The 19,787-nt window shown below is 43.9% G+C and overlaps 1 protein-coding gene across 3 annotated transcripts in view; it reads left to right on the plus strand.

Annotated features, from left to right (window-relative positions):
* ADCY7 (adenylate cyclase 7) overlaps positions 1–19,787 on the plus strand; it is a 621,989-nt gene that overhangs the window by 16,378 nt on the left and 585,824 nt on the right. The window lies entirely within an intron of this gene.

Consider the following 19,787-nt stretch of genomic DNA (forward strand, 5'->3'; position numbering starts at 1 on the left):
GAGTATATGGTTGGCCTCTACATACTCAGTCAGTTGTAGGTTGACATATTTCTCCAAGGTTTTGGAGAAGAATGGCAGCAGTGAGATGAGCCTGTAGTTCGCAGCCACAGTGAGGTCTGCAGAAGGCGTCTTCAGCAAGGGGATGATTTTAGCCTTTTTCCAGCGGCCAGGAACCAGCCCCTGTTGTAATTAGGAGTTCAGAACCAAATTGACCGCTGGATTTAGGATCTCTGCAATGTCCAAAAATGTTTTTGCTGGACACTGTTCTGAAGGAGAGCCGGACTTCAGAGAATACATGATCTCGAGGGATTTTTCAGGGAAAATAGGCAGGAATTGAGTAAAAGAATGACTGGTGCTAGGGCTAGCCACGCCAACTAGACTTGCCCCATCTTGCATAACAGAAGAGGGGGTGGTAAAGGACTGTTGAATAGTACAGATTTTATTATAAAAGTGGTCAGCAATGTGGTTGACCCAGGTAGACGAGGGGATAAACGGAGTACTCACCGTACTCGGAGAGGAAAAATCTTTAACAATTTTTAATATTTCCTTACTCTTGTTACTGGCTACCTCAATTTTAGAGGAGAAGAAATGTTTCTTGCCCTCACGGATACTCTTCTAGTGGGCTTTCAAAGCCAATTTGTATCTTGCTTTAGCCTCCGGGTCAAACTTAATCCTCCATACTCTCTCCAGCCGTTTGCAAATACTTCTACTTTTCCTAAGAGTTTCAGTGAACCAAGGGGCGGAAGCGCGCGGGGATTTAGCCACGCGAGAGGAGGGGGTGGGGGCTAATCCAAGAGCCCGATCTTCTAGCCAGTTATCCAAGCTAAGCGCATCTTTCTCTGGGTCACCACAGAAAGGAATCGTGTGGTGACTCAATGCTCTCTTCTGGCAGAAAGTTCTCAAACTATATGAAGGAGGAATGCCGTGGGATAAGGGGCGGGCTAATTCCTTCTGGATTCTAAAGCCTATCAGGAAGTGATCAGACCATACCAACGGAAGAAGGGTATCTGTCTGTAGAATGGTATAGGAAAATATCTGATCTAAGATATGTCCCTTCTCGTGGGTGGGGAGATGAACGTATGGGGCAAGACTAAAAATCTCCAAAGAGTCACACAGTTTTATGCATTCTAAATCATCTGGGTTATCCATATGGATGTTAATGTGCTGTCATTTACAGATTTTGCCACAAAGAAGTGTCTATAGAGTTTACATTTAGCAACTTGAAGTGCTTTTTTGTAAAATGGAATTCATAGGGGGTCTGAGAAGACCTGGGCCAGATGTATTACGCTTTCCCAAAGACTTTGCGAGGTCTAAGCCTGCGTTGATTCCCTGAGATCGACAGCAAGGAGGCAGAGTCACACTATGGTGATGTTGGATTTCAGAAGAATCAGTTGAGACCTGTTCATCCATATAGGCCCTTGTAGACATTTTGTTGTGTTTTTTTTCTTCTGGACCCGGCATGGGCCAATTATTTTTGGGGTGCGGATTATTAGTATTTACAAGCCTAGCTGTCACTGGGCTGGATTGCATTACATTATGAGCTGGCCATTTGCCCTGCACCAAGTATGTATTTCCAACCCTGAGAAAACACTCTGGGAAACAGCACTGCTAAGCTAAGTTTCACTGCACTTTAGTTCACTGTTCTGCATACCTTTGTTGCAGTTTGTATTCACAATGGGGGTTATTCCCCCAAATCTCCGCCTGCTCTTTGAAAAAGAACATCAAACACACAATTTCAAGCATATTCTTCAGTACAAAACACCTGCTGGTATAAATACACCCGGAAACCCACACCTGGCCCCCTCCATGCAGAGACAGTAACATGCACGAGGCTGAAACTGCAGTTTCAGAACCTTGTTTCGAAGCAGAAAGCTCATGTTTTTTCTGAACATATGCCTTTGAAACTGCACAGGGAATCTCGAACCAGACGTTGAGTGATTTTTTTTATTTGTTATTTTGTAAAATGTTTATTTTTTTTATTTATTTTTATTTAATTGAATTCATTTATTTGATTTTTAGGTCTCGCCTGGCGACGCAGCCCATGCGTTGCTTTGGCGAGATCTATTGTCATCGACTTGGGTGCCGAAGGGGGACAGGAGATGTGCACTTGCCCAGACAGCCGATGTGCACGCTCACGGAGTCTCTTGTCTGGCGATGTGAGCTTGCGCCCGAACAGCATATGTGCATGCTCACGGCGTCGTGCGCTCCCACCGCGCTTTCACTAATGATGCTTGTTTCAGATGCGCGGACGTCGTTGTTAATTGTCCGCGTGCGTGGTATTCTCCAACCTGCCTCGTGCTGCCACGCCTTCCCTTCAACCCCCCCCAACAGCATTGAGAACCGGAAGCTGCAAAATAAGCAGTGGCCCCATGTCAACCCGGCCAGATGGCGGCTCATGCGAGACTTCAAAAGGTAAAGTAGTGATCCTTCCCGTTCTTTAAAAGGTCACTTTTAAAGGTACTGAGGAAAGTGAGAACTGAACCCGATTAGCACCGGCCCGACCATTGACACATTCACCAGAACGCTCGAGGTCGCCTCAGTTCATAGTGTAAATGGCGCCACCCTCCACGTAGGACAGTGTGGTGGGATGTAAAGTGTGTTGTAGATTATCGCGTGGATATATGAGCCCTTTAGTGCATTGTTGGTGTTTCTTTCCCATTTTTAAAATGTTCTGTTTCATCGACTTTGCATTACGATAACAACGTACTTTGAAAGTTCTGAACACAGACATGAAGTCTTTCCTTGGTTTCAGGCTTCTCCCACTGACCTGTGCTCACATTTCCTGTGTAAGAGGGGTCCACCTGCCGTAGTGACCTTTTTATCACACTACATAACATAAATCCATTGCGTCACAGGGGCCGCGTTTCACTGCGTCTGTGTGCGTCTCATCTGTCCTAGACTTGGATAGGACATAGTTGCTACATGTTTTCATGTGATATGGCTCTCACTTTCCTTGCTGAATCAATCCATTTTATCCATCGAGATACACCAGAAATGATGCTGGTTTGAAAAAATCGTCATGATTTGGAGAAACATTATTACATATGAATAAGCTTCCACAAAAACATCTGACCACAGTAACTGCATAACGTTTGCCAATGTTAGTAATTCACTAGAGAGAAAGGTGCAATTGATGCAGCGTAATGGGTCACTTTCCTGGTTTCTGTGCCCCTACTTGCTGAGCACCAGCCGTGAACCTGTAAGCTGTTGGAGCTGATGCACTTAATCCGTTCAGCAAGGCATCCCTTACAGTGCAGGGTGACCAGATGCCGAGAAGCAACAAGCATTTGCAATGCAATGGGTCTCGCATTTACACGAGTTTGAGCTATTGGCATTGAAAATAACGATGCCTTTTATTTTTGTTTTGTTTTTAAAAACCTAAATAAAAGGCATTGTTATTTACAATGCCAATAACCTAAACTTGCGTAACTGCGAGACCTATTGCATTGCAAATGCTTGTTATTATGTATGTGCTGTTTGTATATCTCATTGTTCCAAAGGCAGTGGAACGCTGAACAGGGATGGGTTGAAGGCAGCGATGCATTTGGAATATGCAGATGGCTGCAGAGGGTCCTGTCTCTTACTGACATCACATGGTACAAGTGGCGTGGAGTTGTGTGATTTTCAGCAGGGCCGTACAGGCCTTTTATTCCATCGGGCATTTCCCGGTGAGCCGGAGTCCTCGATGGCTTGTTTTTAAAAGCTGGTCCTTGTGCCTTGGTAACATTTCCAGCTCCCCAATGGCAGCAGGCATGGCAGGCTTCAAGGGAGGCAGAAGGTGAGGGAGGGAAGGTAGAGAGAGAGAATGGGTAGAAAGAGAGCGATGGTGCGAGAAGATGGCGGGAGCGGGCTTGTTGGAGCATTATTGCCAGGACTGCTTTTAGTTACCCCTGTCTGGCTCTGGCCCTCATGAAGTATTTTCACCACAAATGGGCTCTTTGAGGATTTCGAGCAAAATCTGGTGCAAACAGAGTTTGCATAGAATTTTGGATTCTGAGTTTAGCTTAATTTGCATTTATACCCATAGTATTTCCTTACAATCAATCGATCAATCATTTGTAGAGCGCACTGCATACTCGCGAGGGTCTCAAGGTGCTGGGGGGGGGGGGCGCTACTGGTCAAACAGCCAGGTCTTGAGTAGCCTCCTAAAGGTAAGCAGGTCTTGGGTCTGTCGTAGGCTCAGTGGGAGGGTGTTCCAGGTCTCCAGTGTTCCAGTCCCTGGAAGTGTTTGCTCAGGAGAGCACATCAGAAAGGGGAGAAGCAGACGGTTGTTACATGTAGGTACTTCTGACCTTGCAAATATTGGATTGGGTAAAACCTGCAACTGTCGGGTAACTCCATTTCTCCCTGGGTAGTTTTTGCGCCTAAATATATCGACAGATCAAATGGAGTCCAAAAGTGTTATTCCATTTGAAAACCAGCCCAAAATACAAGTACCTCCTTTTCAAAATTCTCTGCGATATGCACCATGTAATGTTGGACTTGATACCGTGAGTGGGGCATGATGCAGTTACTTAACACTATTCTGGACCGACTTCACTTGATCCAGTTTATTATATTTTGGCAAACTGTATCTATTTTATCCAAATCGTTGACCACGAGGGCCTGATTACGAGATTGGTGCAGAGGAGCGGAGCAACGGGGCTTCCGCTGTGCCAAACACGTGCAAGACTTCCAAAGGTCCGCCGACCGTATTCGAAGTTGGAAATGCACAACTCGTTATACGGTTGGCGGTTCTTTGCTATTTCCATGGCTGTGCATGGAAAACAGGCACCGCAATGGGAACAGCACAAACGTTCCAGCTAGGCATTGACATACATGCCGCCCTGGTACTTTGTGGGGGTACAGACAGGGAGCCACATGTTGTGACCCCTGACTGTATACCCGTGGCGGCCCTATAGGCCCCCTTTGTTCCTGCACCGACAGACTTTTTATGGCGGGGCTCAGCCATGAAAAGGCTGATGGTCCAGGAACTTGTAATATGCTGAGCGGGACTGAGTCAGTCCCCGCTCAGCATATTGCATTTTGCCGCTCCTGTGCCACCGCCAGGGAACAACTGTTCCCTGGTGCAGCCGACGGTCCACCGCCGCATCGACTTTGGAAGTCGTAATACAGCGGATGGTGGAGCTCCACTGCTGTGCCACAGCGGGTCTGGCGGTCGGAAGACTGCCAGACTTGTAATCAGGCCCATAGTCTTTTCAAAATACTGTATCCTCTTTCATGACCTACAGTATATATTGATATGCAATATACTGTGTTCATTTTTTTCTTTGGTTAACACTTCTTATAGTTTGACCTAAATCATGCTGTATTTATATTATCAGACCTGTGGTATTCCTTTTGTTTGGTTCACTTGTGTAACCTGCTGCACCACTACCGTTTTTAGTTCGAGGTACAATGACAGTGCAAGCAGTCTGGGTGCAAAAGACCTATGTTAAGCTTACCAAGAACTCAGAGACTTGCAGCCCACCAATTGCTTACCATGGTTTGGATTTAGTCTCACTCTCATTTGCTCGCTTCTTCAATGACTTTCCTTGTCCCAGCGTATCCATCTTGTGGTAGCCCCTCTCATGCAATAGCCTCTTTACCATCTCTCTGACTGGATGACTTCTATCCTGCCACTGCTCACTTTTAGGGAACTATAAAAAATAAAAAAATCATTTTGGTGAGCATTCCATGAGAGTTTGTGTTTTCCCAGCTGGTTTCTTCTCTCACTGTGTACTCCTACCAAATTTGCAACCACACTCACACTGCTTCTCTCCCATGTACTGTTATCCCTGTGCTCCCTGTTGTACTTGCCCTCGTGTGCTTCTCCCCTACTTTTCATGTTATTATTTGATGTACTTCCCGCTTTCTTGTGCGCTTCTTGTACTGTGTACTTGTCTCGCTGTGCTCTGTGTTCCTCTCTCAATGTGTGCTTCTCCCCTTCCCCTGTGTTGCTTTCTCCCTCATGCGATGCTTTCCCTCCTCACCCCACCTGCTCTTCGTTTGCGTTTCTGTTACTGCTCCACCGCAAAGTTTTATTTTTTAATTTGCTCGTTTGCACTAACAATGTAATTTTTAAACTTCGTGATCCAAGTGGTGTCCGCCATCTTGAAATGGTAAGCTAAAAAAAGCAAATGGCACCTGCATCATTCCGATGGAGTATACATGTGTTTTGATGCAGGCACTCGCTTATGTCATCTTGCATGCATGTGCCAGCAGAATCACAAGACAGTGTTAAGCGATCGGGTCATCTCGTCTTTTTAACATATATTTACTTATTTTGGATTTTGCTGCACAGCATCAGGAAATTCCAGACACTGTATAGCATCGCCAAACGGCACTGGTAAACCCAGTACTTCCCAAAGGCAAGGCCTACTGGCTTTGCCAATACTTGTTACACAAGTCTCACTCTACATCAAGTATGGGTGTTCAAACTCCTTAATGCCGCTCTGTGTATAACATTTTTAAAAAAAAATAAAGGGCCCCCCAAGACCACGCACACATTTTCTCACAATTATTCTATAACACTTGCAGCTCTGAACATATTTAAAAAGTCAAACAATGAATTTATGTTCAGTTATTCCGTTTTAAAAGGCAATCAGTCACACGATAGCTAATACTGTTTTGGGGGTCAAGTTTTCCTTACAGTCTAAAGGTATCCACAGTGTGATCCTTTATCAGAAATATGGGGTGGGACTTTCTTTGTGGGGTAGATCTTCAGCCCCATAGTTGAACACCCACTAGCAGCCAGGAGATTTGTAACTAAAGACATTACTGATGGCCCCTAACAGAGTAGCTCAGCTTTCTTTCACTAAGAACACAACACTATTTTCGCATGGTGTTTGACTTTCTTCCTCGGGGAATAAAAAATGCTGAACTTGGCTGTGGGATCAATAAAGCCCTCCCCTCCCACACACAGTTTGAAGACTTCTGAGCTACATGCATGCAGTGTTCTTGGGAATAAAAGGTTTGCACCTTTTATTAGTCAAGGTCTCCTGCATGGAATTGTTCTCTGCAAAGCCTTCAATTCGTTTCTAGCTCGTTGTGCCGTGTACTGCATTTTATTACAGATAGCTGTAGTTTCACGTGAAAGATACACACCTGTTTCTTCAGGTGCTGTCTCCGTTAATTAAATATATTCTCATGGAAGATTAATATATGTATGAAAACAGCACTGACCATACCAGTTTGTATTCACTTTAAAAGTGCAAAGATTTGGTGTGTTGATGTTGGTGCTTGGTTGCTGTAAGCTTTTTGTGTGGCTGCACATGTTGCCAGTTCCCTAGCCTGCTGCAACACCTTATGTTCTGCTTAGCTCCTGGACTGCCTTCGCTCTCACTTTATGATGACAGTCTACACATGTAAACATATGTGAATAGATAATGAAGGAACGAGATCTAGTCCTTTGGTGCTCACGTCATAAGATTTTGAGATAGCAGATGAGGTGTGTCTTCAAGACTCTCTCCAGAATATTGTGATGTGTTCAGCAAATGTCATGGATGTCTTTCCTTACAGCAGAAGGAATCCGAACATGTGCAATCCTGCTATCGTGTACACAAATACATGACAACAGAATGGGTACTCTATGCGGGCTGTGGGGTGCTGCTACTTTATGCAAATAAATGCATCTAATTTCAATCCATTGAGAAACATTATTCCTCTACTGCAGAACATACTTTGCATGACATACATCATGTCCTAACACATTAGACTAAGCGTCAACTTATCTAACTCAGCAATTCTAGCTGTCGCATTGAAAGCGAATGCACACCGCAATTTAAGACCCACACTCAACAGATAATTGGCACTACTCTGATGCTTCCTAAACATCCAGTCTATCCCATGATAACAGCATGACCACCTATGCATGGCAAGTAGCATGATCATTATGCTTGAATGACATGACAATTAGAGTACAAAACCAAATGACTACTGTAGTATCTATACACATGTAAATAATACTAATTGAGGGAATAACCTTATTAATTAGAACACTTGTTAACTAACATCCATATACGGAAGTTACGAACTCTCTATTGCACAAATTGCATGGAATATGTGTTAGTCCGGACCGCTCGAATTAAGCGATTGTGCGGTTGCAGTGGTTTTTTTTGCCGGAAAATGGATTTGCTGCATTTGCCACATAGTCCATCACTTGCTGCATAATCTGCAGATTTTAACAAAAAAATGTTTCTAGCTCAAGTTGTATAAAAGATACTAAAATTGCATTAACACCTGTTGTCGTGCAGTGGAAGGCACTTAGCAAAGGCTGACTGGTCACCTTTCTGTTGCTTATTGCTATATTTAGGTGTTACACTGGAACCAAAGAAGTGCAACCTATGCCCAGACAGTGTTAAGTGTAAAAATGTCAAAATAATGAAATAATACTACAAAGTGTGCTGCATTACGCCGTATAAGTTGGCGTTCGTGCCGCATAATTTACCCATTCCCTGCCACATGATTTGACCCGCTCCTGCCGCATAATTCCCAAGGACTTGATTAAAATGCATGATCCTGAATGCAATAGACCTTTTATGTACGACCAATTCCCCAACACTAAGTTCCCTCGGAGTGAACCCATTCGTAAAGCTTTCCTGGGGTAAGTGCTATGTAACTACTCATACCTCAAGGATGGTCCAGAGTAAAGCTCACTGAAAAGGAGGAAATCTGTTATTCTTTTGCACGTTGGTGGCCAACCTCAGACGCCCGGAAAGTTGTATTTGGGGTAGGAAACATGATGCAAGGCTAGTCAGTAGGCTGCAGGATGCAAAGAGCCACAGATTATCGTTGTTGGTTGCGTGGTGGGCAGTACGGTTAAACAGAAGCAAGACCGATGGAGCCATTGAATCTTCTACCATGTAGGAGATGGTGTGGCACGATTTACAACCTTTTAAACCTTTTCAAGTGTTTCTGTCTAATGGCGGCTCCTCCGCTAAGGCGGAGGAGCGTCGCCCACTACTCAAAAGGAAAATAAAATAACTGTTGTTTATCATTTTTTCCCCCCTATTGCAGCCAGTGGTGGGCGGGCGGTGCTGGGCAGGGGAGGGGTACTGTGCACTCCCTGAATGCACATGAACTGTTTGGCATGCCTTCTTGGGCTGAACAAACAGTCCATGCGCACTTTGCATGTTCCTACCAGTCTGCATTACACAACCTGGTCAGGAACATGCACAGGCTCCCTGTTCCAGTCTGCGCGTCGATCCACGGCGCTCAGACCAATCACAACACTGCATTGCAGCATTGTGATTGGCTCAGGGGAGCCTGCCTGCCCGGGGGCTTTCTGCTGGCGCCGGCTGGAACAGGAAGATGACGAGGACAGAGGAGAGGCGGTGGCCAGACGTTAAAGGTAAGTCCTTTTTTTAAAAATTACAATCCTCCCCCCAACCTCACAACTCCCACCCGGTAGCAGCCGCTACTGTTTCTGTCTTTATTTTCATCAAACCTTGCTGCTCCCTACTTCCGTTTGCAGCCATTCAAGCTTATGCTCTAGTTTGGTCAAGGTATTCGCTACTTTCCTTTGTCAGCCACATTCTGCCACTCACTTCTTGTATTTATGACTTCCGCCCCCCTGAAACTGCCTTTAAAGCATGTGGTGCTTTACACCTCAGTAAATTGGAAATAGAACCTGCTTTTGTCAGTTAATACCTTCAATTCCACATACAGGCAATCATGTTTGAGTCTTCCCTTAAAACACAATCTGATCGAAATAACAAAAAAAGAACTACAACAAAGATTGTGACTTCATTACTGGTCTACCTTTCCTAGCAAAAACCTTAGAGGAGTGTGGCGATAAACAGCTAAAACAATTCATAGATGAAAAACGTTCCATAAAGCGCTACCAGTCAGCTACACTCCGCTTCATCGACGACAATGACCACCAAATGCTGGGCACAAATGAAACCCAGGGAAGCAGATACAGAGGGGTAGGTGCAGATGAACGGTCCGCACCCAGAAAATCCTGGGCATACTGGCATGCGGCAACTCCGTGCCACCTGATGTAGCGAAAACATTCAAGCTTTAGGTTGGACCTTGAACCACACAGACAGTAGGTTGCACTTTAGGTGAACCATTATTGTGTGTGTTTTTTTTTCATTACAGATAATTTTATCTTGACGAAGTACCACGGATCCTTCAGACCAAGTTCATAGGTGCGAAACATATCGCCGAATCACGACCATAGGGTATTTCTTTCACATAGTCTCCATACACTGACTACCAGGGTTCCTTTTAAACCCCTTGAATAGTATCAGCATTTTTATAAGGTTTTTATCTTCGACACGGCAGTCTACTCATTAAAAGATAGTTTGTAACCTCCCCTATCAGTTTTAACCCACTACCACATTTCACTACACCACACTAGTAACCTCACCTGCACACATCATACGGCATCTCTCAAAAAGATCTCCGCCAAAGGGACCCTTCGGGGGACCCGAAGGGCATTGCGCGCCGGCCCTACGAGGAGCACCGCCCAATGATGAAGCAGAACATCTCCTTGGGGATGTGTGAGGACAACATGAGACAATGGGGATGATTGTCTTCCTGATATAATGTCCAGATACACCTGTTGGCAACACTTATTCTTCTCCTTTATGAACAGAAGCCTCCCTTTGATTCTTTCACAAATGAAACCTACCGACTTAACATCATGCCCCGGTCACCTGAAAAGAAAATGAATATTCCATAGCAGACGGGGACACCTCTGCTATGGGAGGCATTCGAGCTTCCCATTTATTCTGGTCCTTCTCAGGATGTGCTCCAAAGACCGGATATAGCACCCTGCTCAGCATAAGAAAGGACCCCTGCTTCTCATATTTCAAACACTCCCCGGAAAAGCACCAGCTCCCAAAGCAGCCCAACACTTCCATTAAAATACTGAGCGCGCTCTCAGCACGATTCACGGCCAAAATTGCATTAATAAATAGCTTCTGGTTACCCCACAGAAGCCCATATACATGTGAAACACTCTGACATCTATACTGCAACTTGCCCTGAGAACGTGTGACCTTATTTCTAATCATATTCCACTTTGCCAGCGTGTACCTTTTCTCATCTACAAACCTCTGTAATTTATTAACTGTTATTGCGTATTTTATCTGTTTTTATGTTAAGCACTCTGACGCCTTGGATAATATCCGCAATATAGAACAAGCATTGGTAAAGCCATTGGTTTAATCTTTAGCCTCAGCTCGGCTGACTCAGTATAATGTTTGTCTGTAAAGTATTGTTTGAAAAAGTAAAAAGATGGCATTTCAAAAATGTACATTGAATTCTATGTTTACAATGGCTTGGCTTATTTATCAAATACGTTTCACTCAGTAATCTGTGAAAGGAATTTAAAAATAATAAGAAAGTGTTCGAATGTAAAGGGAAATTATTGTAAAATACATAATTTACTTGCCACAGTATTCAGCCATGTGGTCCTCTGTAGTAGGCCAGGGAGCAGGTCTATGGGCCTCCAAGAGAAGTGTGATGTTAAGTACACCTTCTGCCTCAAATGCCATTTGAGTGAGTGGAGCAAAATACTATAAAAGGCTTTATGTGCCAAAACTTGTGCTTTCACACAGCCCTTGGGCTGCAGGAGCTGAAATAAAAACAGCATTTTAAAGGCTGCTTGCTCTTCAGTGATACCCCAGCAAAAATGTCCCTGTTGCTTTATAGAGAAGTGAGGAACAAGGGAGCGTGGAAGGGTGTATTTGAGGGTGGGGACACCGCACACGAAGGAGAGAGTTAGAAAATACACACACGCTCACAGTTTGGAATGAAAAATAAAAAAGTAGTTCCCTAAATGTGAGTAGTTGAAGGATACAAATCAGTCAATCAAAACGTTTGTAAAGAGGCTATGCTCGAGGGGAGGGAAAAATACAAGAAGAGGAAGGCAAGCCACTGAATGAGCAACAAAAAATTGAGTGACAATGCTGACCAATGGTAAGTCTTTCGCAACCAGACCGCTGAAAATATAAAGAAAGAAATAACTTGGCATACAACTGCAGCTGCTACATTTCAGTAACTTCTCCCAACCTCTGGCTTTACATTTTTAGCCTCTGAGGTCACATAGACAATAAGGTTTGTTCAACTGACGAGGCCACAAAAAATGTCTCCTGGCTGCACTAGAACACATGAGTGGAAAGTAAACTGGTTTGGATTCAGAACATTGGAATTTCAAGGAAGCCACGACAATCTCTAAAGGGCTCCAAAATGCTCGACAAGCAACTTTTATAAATCCAAGTGCTTCATAGCGATTGAAAATTCGAAAAGCAATTTTCCCAAATTGATATGAACCCAGGTCCAGTATAAGTAACAAAAGTGCACGTTGTTGTTTTGTTGGCCACTGCTCACCCTTTTCCTGTATGCACGCTCAAGGGCCTCTTAGCCAATTTAGTGCATAATTCATAGCCTCACAAAACCAAATATTCCCTTCAACTCTCACCAGTGCAGGGCTTCGAAATGTGGCAATGCACATCAAAGGGGGATTTTTGATGCAAACTAATTTCAGAGGGGGGGGGGGGGAGGTTAATGGAGGTGAAAAATATGCTTTCACCCTTTCAAGCAGCATGGCCAGCTGGCCCCCAACACATTTTGAGAAACTGCGTGCTAGCCAAGAAATGTCAGCTTTTCATGGAGCACCAAATAGTCCCGCGTTTCTCATAGCACTGCTTGAAAATAAAAAGATGGACTTAAAGACGCACCAAAGGCAGGCCGTAGAACTTGCCAAAGATGCGAGGTGTGAGCTGAGAGTATGTGTCCTTTCCCTGGGCAAGTTGTGTGTCGTTCACTCGCAGAAGCCGGCAACTGCGATGATGAGCTGTTACGGGAAAGTGTTTGGACATCTGGCAGGGACTGGAAAGTTACAGTTAAACAACACGTGTGCGCGCGCGCTGTCGCAGATGCAGCTTTAAAGGGGCCATGCGGTGAATGATGTCACAAATCGCTAATCCCAATTGACATCATCAAACAAAGCAACATTCTATAATGTTACATGCAGAATGGAACTAAGAAAATGCCCCCACCCCTACATTGGCTGGCCTCTTTTGCTTGCCCTTTCATTGTCAGCCGTATTGCACTGAACAGCAGCCACCGCTGGCAGGAATGGAGGTGAGGGTTCTGGTTACATTGCCCCACCCTCTGCTCAGCTTCAAAGGTACACTAGGCAAAATAAATCCATGTTTTCATGGCATTCTTCTTCAAAAGGCCGTTTTTAGGGGCTCGAATCCGAGTTATAATGATGAGGAAGGTTTAACGGAAATACTGTCATAGCCCAAGCCCCCCCCCCCCCCTTGCATTAGCCTCCACTCTGTGCCCTTGCCTAATTCTATGGAGCCAGAATTGCTGCAAGGGTGATGGGCCATAATGCACGGAAATAACCTGCCACTCAAGCCCCATATAATAGTAAAAATCAGGTCCCCCCCGAGTCTCTCGTATTTCACAAATATCCATTGGCCTTGGGCGCAATGCGGCCTCTCTGAAGATTTTGGGGGGCCCTAAAGAGTTGGGGGGCCTGTATTATACCCCTGCGTTAGTGGCACTCATTTATTGGGGTGGGGGTGGGGGGGGGTTAATTAGCACAAGCTCGACCCGAAGGTATCAGAGCACCAGTTGCATTACAGACGACACATTTATTTTGGTAGGCTCGAGGAGATTAAGTGATTTGCCCAGAATCACAGGATGTTGAGCGTCTCTGCCAAGACTTGAACCCTGTTCCCCCGCTTTGAGGGCAACCGCTCTAGCCGTTAGGCCACATCTTCTCCCCTAACTAGTAATAACTATTCCCCTGTAGTACCCCATGAGGCACTCACAGCTGGGTCCCATAAATACAGAGCACCGTAAAGCACAATTTTCAAATAAACCAACAAAAAAAACCATAGTAGGAAATAAAGGCAATTCAGAAGGCTCGCTCATGAAATATTATAATAGTCTCCATGTGTGTCAAGCACGCTTCAGCCTTCCAATGGGTCCTCTGTTGTGTACCTACTAAGAAAGAATTGAAAAATAGCTGCCATTTTTATTTAATACAGTTTCTCTCCAAATGGGTATGAATCGGAAGGTTTGCAGGCATAAGCGTAGGCAAATATACAAATAAAGGCATGCGTGCGTGCGTACCCTACACTGCGGGCACCAAAATAAAAGTGGCCCTCATTAGGGAATCAGATGGCTTAAAAAGTGGCCGACATTTGCAAAAAAGAGCAGTTTTTAACTTGTTCAAGATATGTTGTATTGGTGTTTTGCACGGTATGAGAGACTGTATGCATCTGTGCTTGCTATAGGCAATGTTTGTGGTGATATAAAGGAAATCAATAGCAAATACCGGCTCACCAGACAATAAAACGGGCACAGAAATCTCAGAGAAACTGGCCCACACACTGACCTATCAGAGCAGCCCATCTGGCACTGCCTGATTGCCCATTGGCCAGTGGGACCCTGCCTCTGCCACATGACTCCTCTACTACCACTCCGTTCCAACAACCAGGACCACAAAAAAAGATGGCATTGTTCTGACCGCTCCATGCTAAAACATTGTTTTAAGGACAATGTGTTTGTGGCCCACAATACTGTCAAACACACAGTGTGTTTTGCTTGGTTATTGCCTGTGTTACACATCCCGTGCTGTTAATGACACTGTGTGAGCATGTGGCCTTGCAGTTGGCAGACCAGTAGTGCCAGTGCAGGTGCTGTGTGCTCTATTATCTATGGCCCTCTTGCCATTCCCCTATTCTTAATGAGCCCCTAGCGTACCACCCCATACCACCAGAGCTGGTCATGCGGATGGGACATTTGTCTGCATTTACTGGCACTTTGAGAGGCTGGGGTTTTTTGCCACCTCCTCCTGCAATGTTCATGAGGGGGTAGCCAGTTCTTTAAATGGGCAGGTACTTTTAGGTACCAAGTACCTGCAGTCCTTTAATTTTAAAAAGCACTTCTCAGTGGGGGTGCAATACCTTTAATAGGCACTTTTCAGAGGCAAATATACAATGGGATAGTGAGTACCTGCACTTCCTTATTTTGCATTTCCAGCACTAGAAGGGAGTGAGACCACCCTGGACTCTGTGGACGATGGCCAGTAATGCTGGTAAACTCCAGGCCCTCACCCTTCAGGCCTAGCGGCCATTGGCCTTGGCTGCCTTTATGCGTATTCATTTGAATAGCATGTCTGACTCAGATGATCTACATAGAATATGACATTTAACAGTCAGTGACTGCAACAGTGATGGAGGGAGGTGTATCGATTGCAGGGCGCGTCATAACAATGTGGCCATTGCACTGTAGTTAGAGGAGTGATCATGCTGTATCTTAGCTGTGTGGCTTCTGCTGAGTGAGTTAGTGGTGAGGGTTTTTTGGATGCAAATGTGATGGTGCTTTGGAACTAGATAGATCTCAGATCTGATTGGATAGTGTTCCAATGAAAGTGTGACGGGTGGAGAACCTGTTCAGAATGATGTGCTTGGGGAGAGTTGATATGTTATACAATGGTTCTGGATTAATGCATGGCTTAGGCGAGGGGCATAGAGGGAGAATATGCATGGTAGGCTGAGAGCCCGTGAGTAAGTTGTACACCAGGACCTGGAATTTTTAGAAACACCAGGGGTCTTAATATTAAATTGACGCATGGCCTACGGTGTGAAGCAGCGTGGGATGTGGTAAGTACTTTCAGATCATTGGTGCAAATCCAAGTACAAGCTACACTCGCTGAACCTTTGTCTCGAATAGAGGCTTCTCAACTGTATATCAATGACAGTGAAGCACATTTTGCCCCACAAGGACGGCAGAGGGTAGCAGATTTTCTAACCAGAAAAGTTTGAGATTAGAAAAGTTACAAACTCAATTAATTCAGGTTAGTCATAAATCAATCACCTTGTGAAAGTGAAATTCAATATAACCAAGGCACGTGTCAAAATAGCAAATACAGAGAAAAGTTATTTAAGGATTGTCGTATACAAATCGAATTAAGTTCCCATGAAGGGAAACTCGCTAATGCTAAACTAAGAATTCAAATAAGCTCGGGGATATTAAGCAGCAGGTGTCAGCCAGTAAAGCCTCTAAAGGCAGAACCAAATAAAGGTTCAAGCCGGCAAAGGATAGATTTGTTTGTCACTAAAGTCTACGAGTGTGGTAAAGTAAGCATAAAATCTAGAGAGAGAAAGGGCATCTGCTCTCAAAAGACTACACAGCTGTGCTTAATTTGAGCTGGTGCTTTCCGGAGCTCAGCACCGGCACCTAATTGTCAACACCATTTTTAGAACAGTCCACCTCATGGTGGCGCTGCTAAATCTAATTTAGGGATGAGCACAACAAGGGCTGTTTAGGAATACAATTTACATTAACATTGCTAATACCTGCCTCTCCAGCCATTCTTTTAGCTTTGGGGACCTGGAATAATCTGAACAGTCGCACTTACATGCGAGAGAAATGATTAGTAGTTGTTTTGCCAGCGTTGACAAGGGCGATGGGTGGAGCCAGCTGCGGTGGCCTCATAGTCAGAGCCCTGGCACTTAATATTTTATAAATTAAGCACTGCTACACAGGAGGATAGGAAATCTAACTAGGTCAGCAATGCACAATAAAACATAAGATGCAACTAAGGGCTACACTTCCCACGGTTGGGAACCAATCAAAATTCAGCATTTTATCAATAAGGTGTCATCCCCTTCTTCCTATGGATCACACAAAGGAAGTTCACCGCTACACGGCCTTAAGAATATATCTCGTACAGGATGGTATATCATGGCAAGGCCGTCCCAGGCAGTGGTGCAAGAAATCAATTATTCAGTTACAGTGAAACTAGCAATAATATTTCTCATGAAAACGAAACAAATTAGGCTTTTTATTATTTCAACCTACTGAAATATATCTTGGCCCCACAAATGAGGAGAAAAGGTGAGATAACACACAGCAATCAAAAACACAGTTTCAATGTTCTTATTTAGCTGAGGCCTACATTAACTATGGCTAACTTAACATGAATACACTTTAACTATGATCAACTATAAAGTGAGAATTACTAACTTTGGTCAAACTTAACATGGAAATCACAAACTAGATAAAAATATGTAATGTGCATTTGTTTAATTGCCAAGCAAAACGGAACACAGTGACAGAGCGTGACCAGGTGCACCAGAGCTCACCTGACATGGATGCAGCATGCACCGAACGAGGTCACGTGCTTCATAAACTGATCAAATAGTGATGTATCCTGAATAAGCACCACGTGAAACTCAGAAGTATGTCCAGCACTCAAACTCGCAGGTCCACACACCTTCTGGAGAGTCCCAGGCCTCTCTCAAGGACCAGGGTGCTGGGAGCCCATGTGCAGATATTGGCAGTGATTTCTGCGTCACTGTTATTTTTTGTGCCAATCCATTTGCAACGTTCCTTTGAAAGGGGACAAGCCCATGCCCCTACAGCCCCCACCATTTGCAGCATGTACATAGGCAAAGGGATTCCCTCATTTTCATGGACCCATATCCCTATGCAAATTAATGAATTCCCTATTTGTAGTGTCCACCTACTGCAAGAGCCGGCTCCATACGACATTGTTGAATGAGCTTTGAGGGCCAAACTCAGAATAACTGAATGCTAACGCATATGCTCTGAAGACATGGTTGGACATTGGGGTATGTGGCAGCACAGTACGTAACTCATCAACTTTCCCCTGTGTGTCACCAACTCTAATCTTTAGGACAACTCTGAAGAGTCCTCTTTTTCCAAATGTTTCTTGTGCCCTTTGCAGTCAGCATCTAGATGGTCATTTCTCTGGTTGTACAGTGCCCAGTTGAACATTGTCACTTATGACACGATATGTAGACACAGCGGTATTTTATATGGCACTATATCCGGGTGGGTTTTGTTTCCACTGGTATAATATTCATCCTTGTCACACAGTAACTTGATGGATATTTTTTATAAAAAGCAACCTATCCTGAATGTTACTCTATTTTCAAAGTCTCCAGAGGTAATGGACCTTCCCAAAATACTCCATTATTAGAGACACTTACAAGCTTGGTTAGGTGGAAGTTAATGTTCCAAGTAACCTTGTTGCTGGGTGTCAAATATTTATGGGCCCAAACTAAGAGATCACTAGCCCAGCATCAACTATTGTTGCACTATTCAAAAGCATTATTTATTGTATAGCGCATACAACCCCTGCGTGGGTGTTGAAGCGCTGCCCACACGGATAGCACCCTACACTGTGTATAGTGTTTGGTTGGAAGTGTGTTGTCGTTATTAATGCCTGTTTTAAGCTGATCCTTATGAAGTGGTTCAACATGTGATCCAAGTGGACCCTCAAAGTGTAAATGAATTGAGGTTTATTACACTTGGACAAAAGATGAGATCTCAGCGATCTGAAAATCCTGAAAAAGCCAACATCCATTATGTTTTGTGGTAAAAACTATGCTTGCTGGTCTTCTATTTTTTTAACTGATTAGTTTCACAGTTTTGGACACCAGCAAGTCCAACGTTTCTGTCTGAAACGTTGAGGAACTTTCAGTCTGGTTTTGGACACTGAACGATACTCTTATTGAATTCAAGTGAACCTTCTGTGAAAAAGGATAAATGGCAAAAACACAGAGCGGCTACACTTGTAAAAGATGGGCGTCATGAAGTCGCTGGCCTGGACACGGTATCTTCAATTTGAGAGTTTCATAAAGCGCATACATGACCGGGGGTGCCAGAGTGCTGTACAGTATAGGCAGGGGCGTAACACAGGCCCCTCTCAGCACAGCACTCTGGCTGCAGAGCTCCTGATTGAGCCCGGAGGGGGCCCCTCCACGTGCCTTGCAGGGAGGCCCCCTCGAGATTAGTTATGCCAGTGAGTATAGGATAACAGCTTAAAGTGAAGAGTTTTGAAGACATACACAACGGCAAAGAATATAAACAATAGTTAGATACAGGAGAGAGAGAGGAACTAATTCCATCACCATGGAGGGATTGAAGGGACTAAAGACCATATGTACTAAAGTTTTTTTTCTTCGTAGACACAGAATGAGTGAAACCCTTTGATATACAAGGCCCTAACTTCAGTGGATTACGACTGGTCAGTTCATTAGATATCTTTCAAGCAGAAGGACTTCCAATCTTCTTGAAGAAAGCCAGGAGGGGTTTGCGGGGATCTCCGGAGGGAGTGAGTTGCAGATCCTTGGAGTGTTTCCAGTTGAGGAGCGTGCGGGATATCAATTTCTTGCATTCAGACAGCTAAAGAAGTAGCGGGTGGATGTATCTGTACACCTTATTGGCAAACAATAAGCAAATCCTGTAAAACAATTCGTGAAAAGTTAATGAGGCGGAAATATGTTCAGAGTTATCAAACACCAACATATCCAACAGAGGAGAGAGTCTGTTAATAGATCCATAAATAGTTGATAAAAAGACTTGAAACATTAGACCTTCGTATAAGAATACTAAGGATTGTGACCTCCAACAGACCTGTCCAGAGTAGCGGTGCTTGGAACTATCCGGAGCACCTTTTTGTTTGGCAAGAGGGATAAATGAAAAGAACTGGAGCAAGTCACAGTCAGTACTTGGAATGTATTCATTGAATATATTTTTTTGTGTTGAAATTTTGTATTTAATTTTATCATGAAATACAGAGTAACACAGAAATAATAAAACAATGAATTATTGATAATATTAAATACATATGTTGATGATAAATATGAACGAATAAATAAGAAATCATATATAAATAAATATTAAAATGAATAAATAAGTGAGTAGATATATGGTATAAAGAACATGAATAAGAACTGGATATTATAAATATTATAATATATAAAATATAATAAGAGAACAGTGAGAGATAATAGAGGCAG

This window comes from Triturus cristatus, chromosome 12 (genome assembly GCF_964204655.1).
Source record: "Triturus cristatus chromosome 12, aTriCri1.1, whole genome shotgun sequence".
In the NCBI taxonomy this organism is placed as follows: domain Eukaryota; kingdom Metazoa; phylum Chordata; class Amphibia; order Caudata; family Salamandridae; genus Triturus; species Triturus cristatus.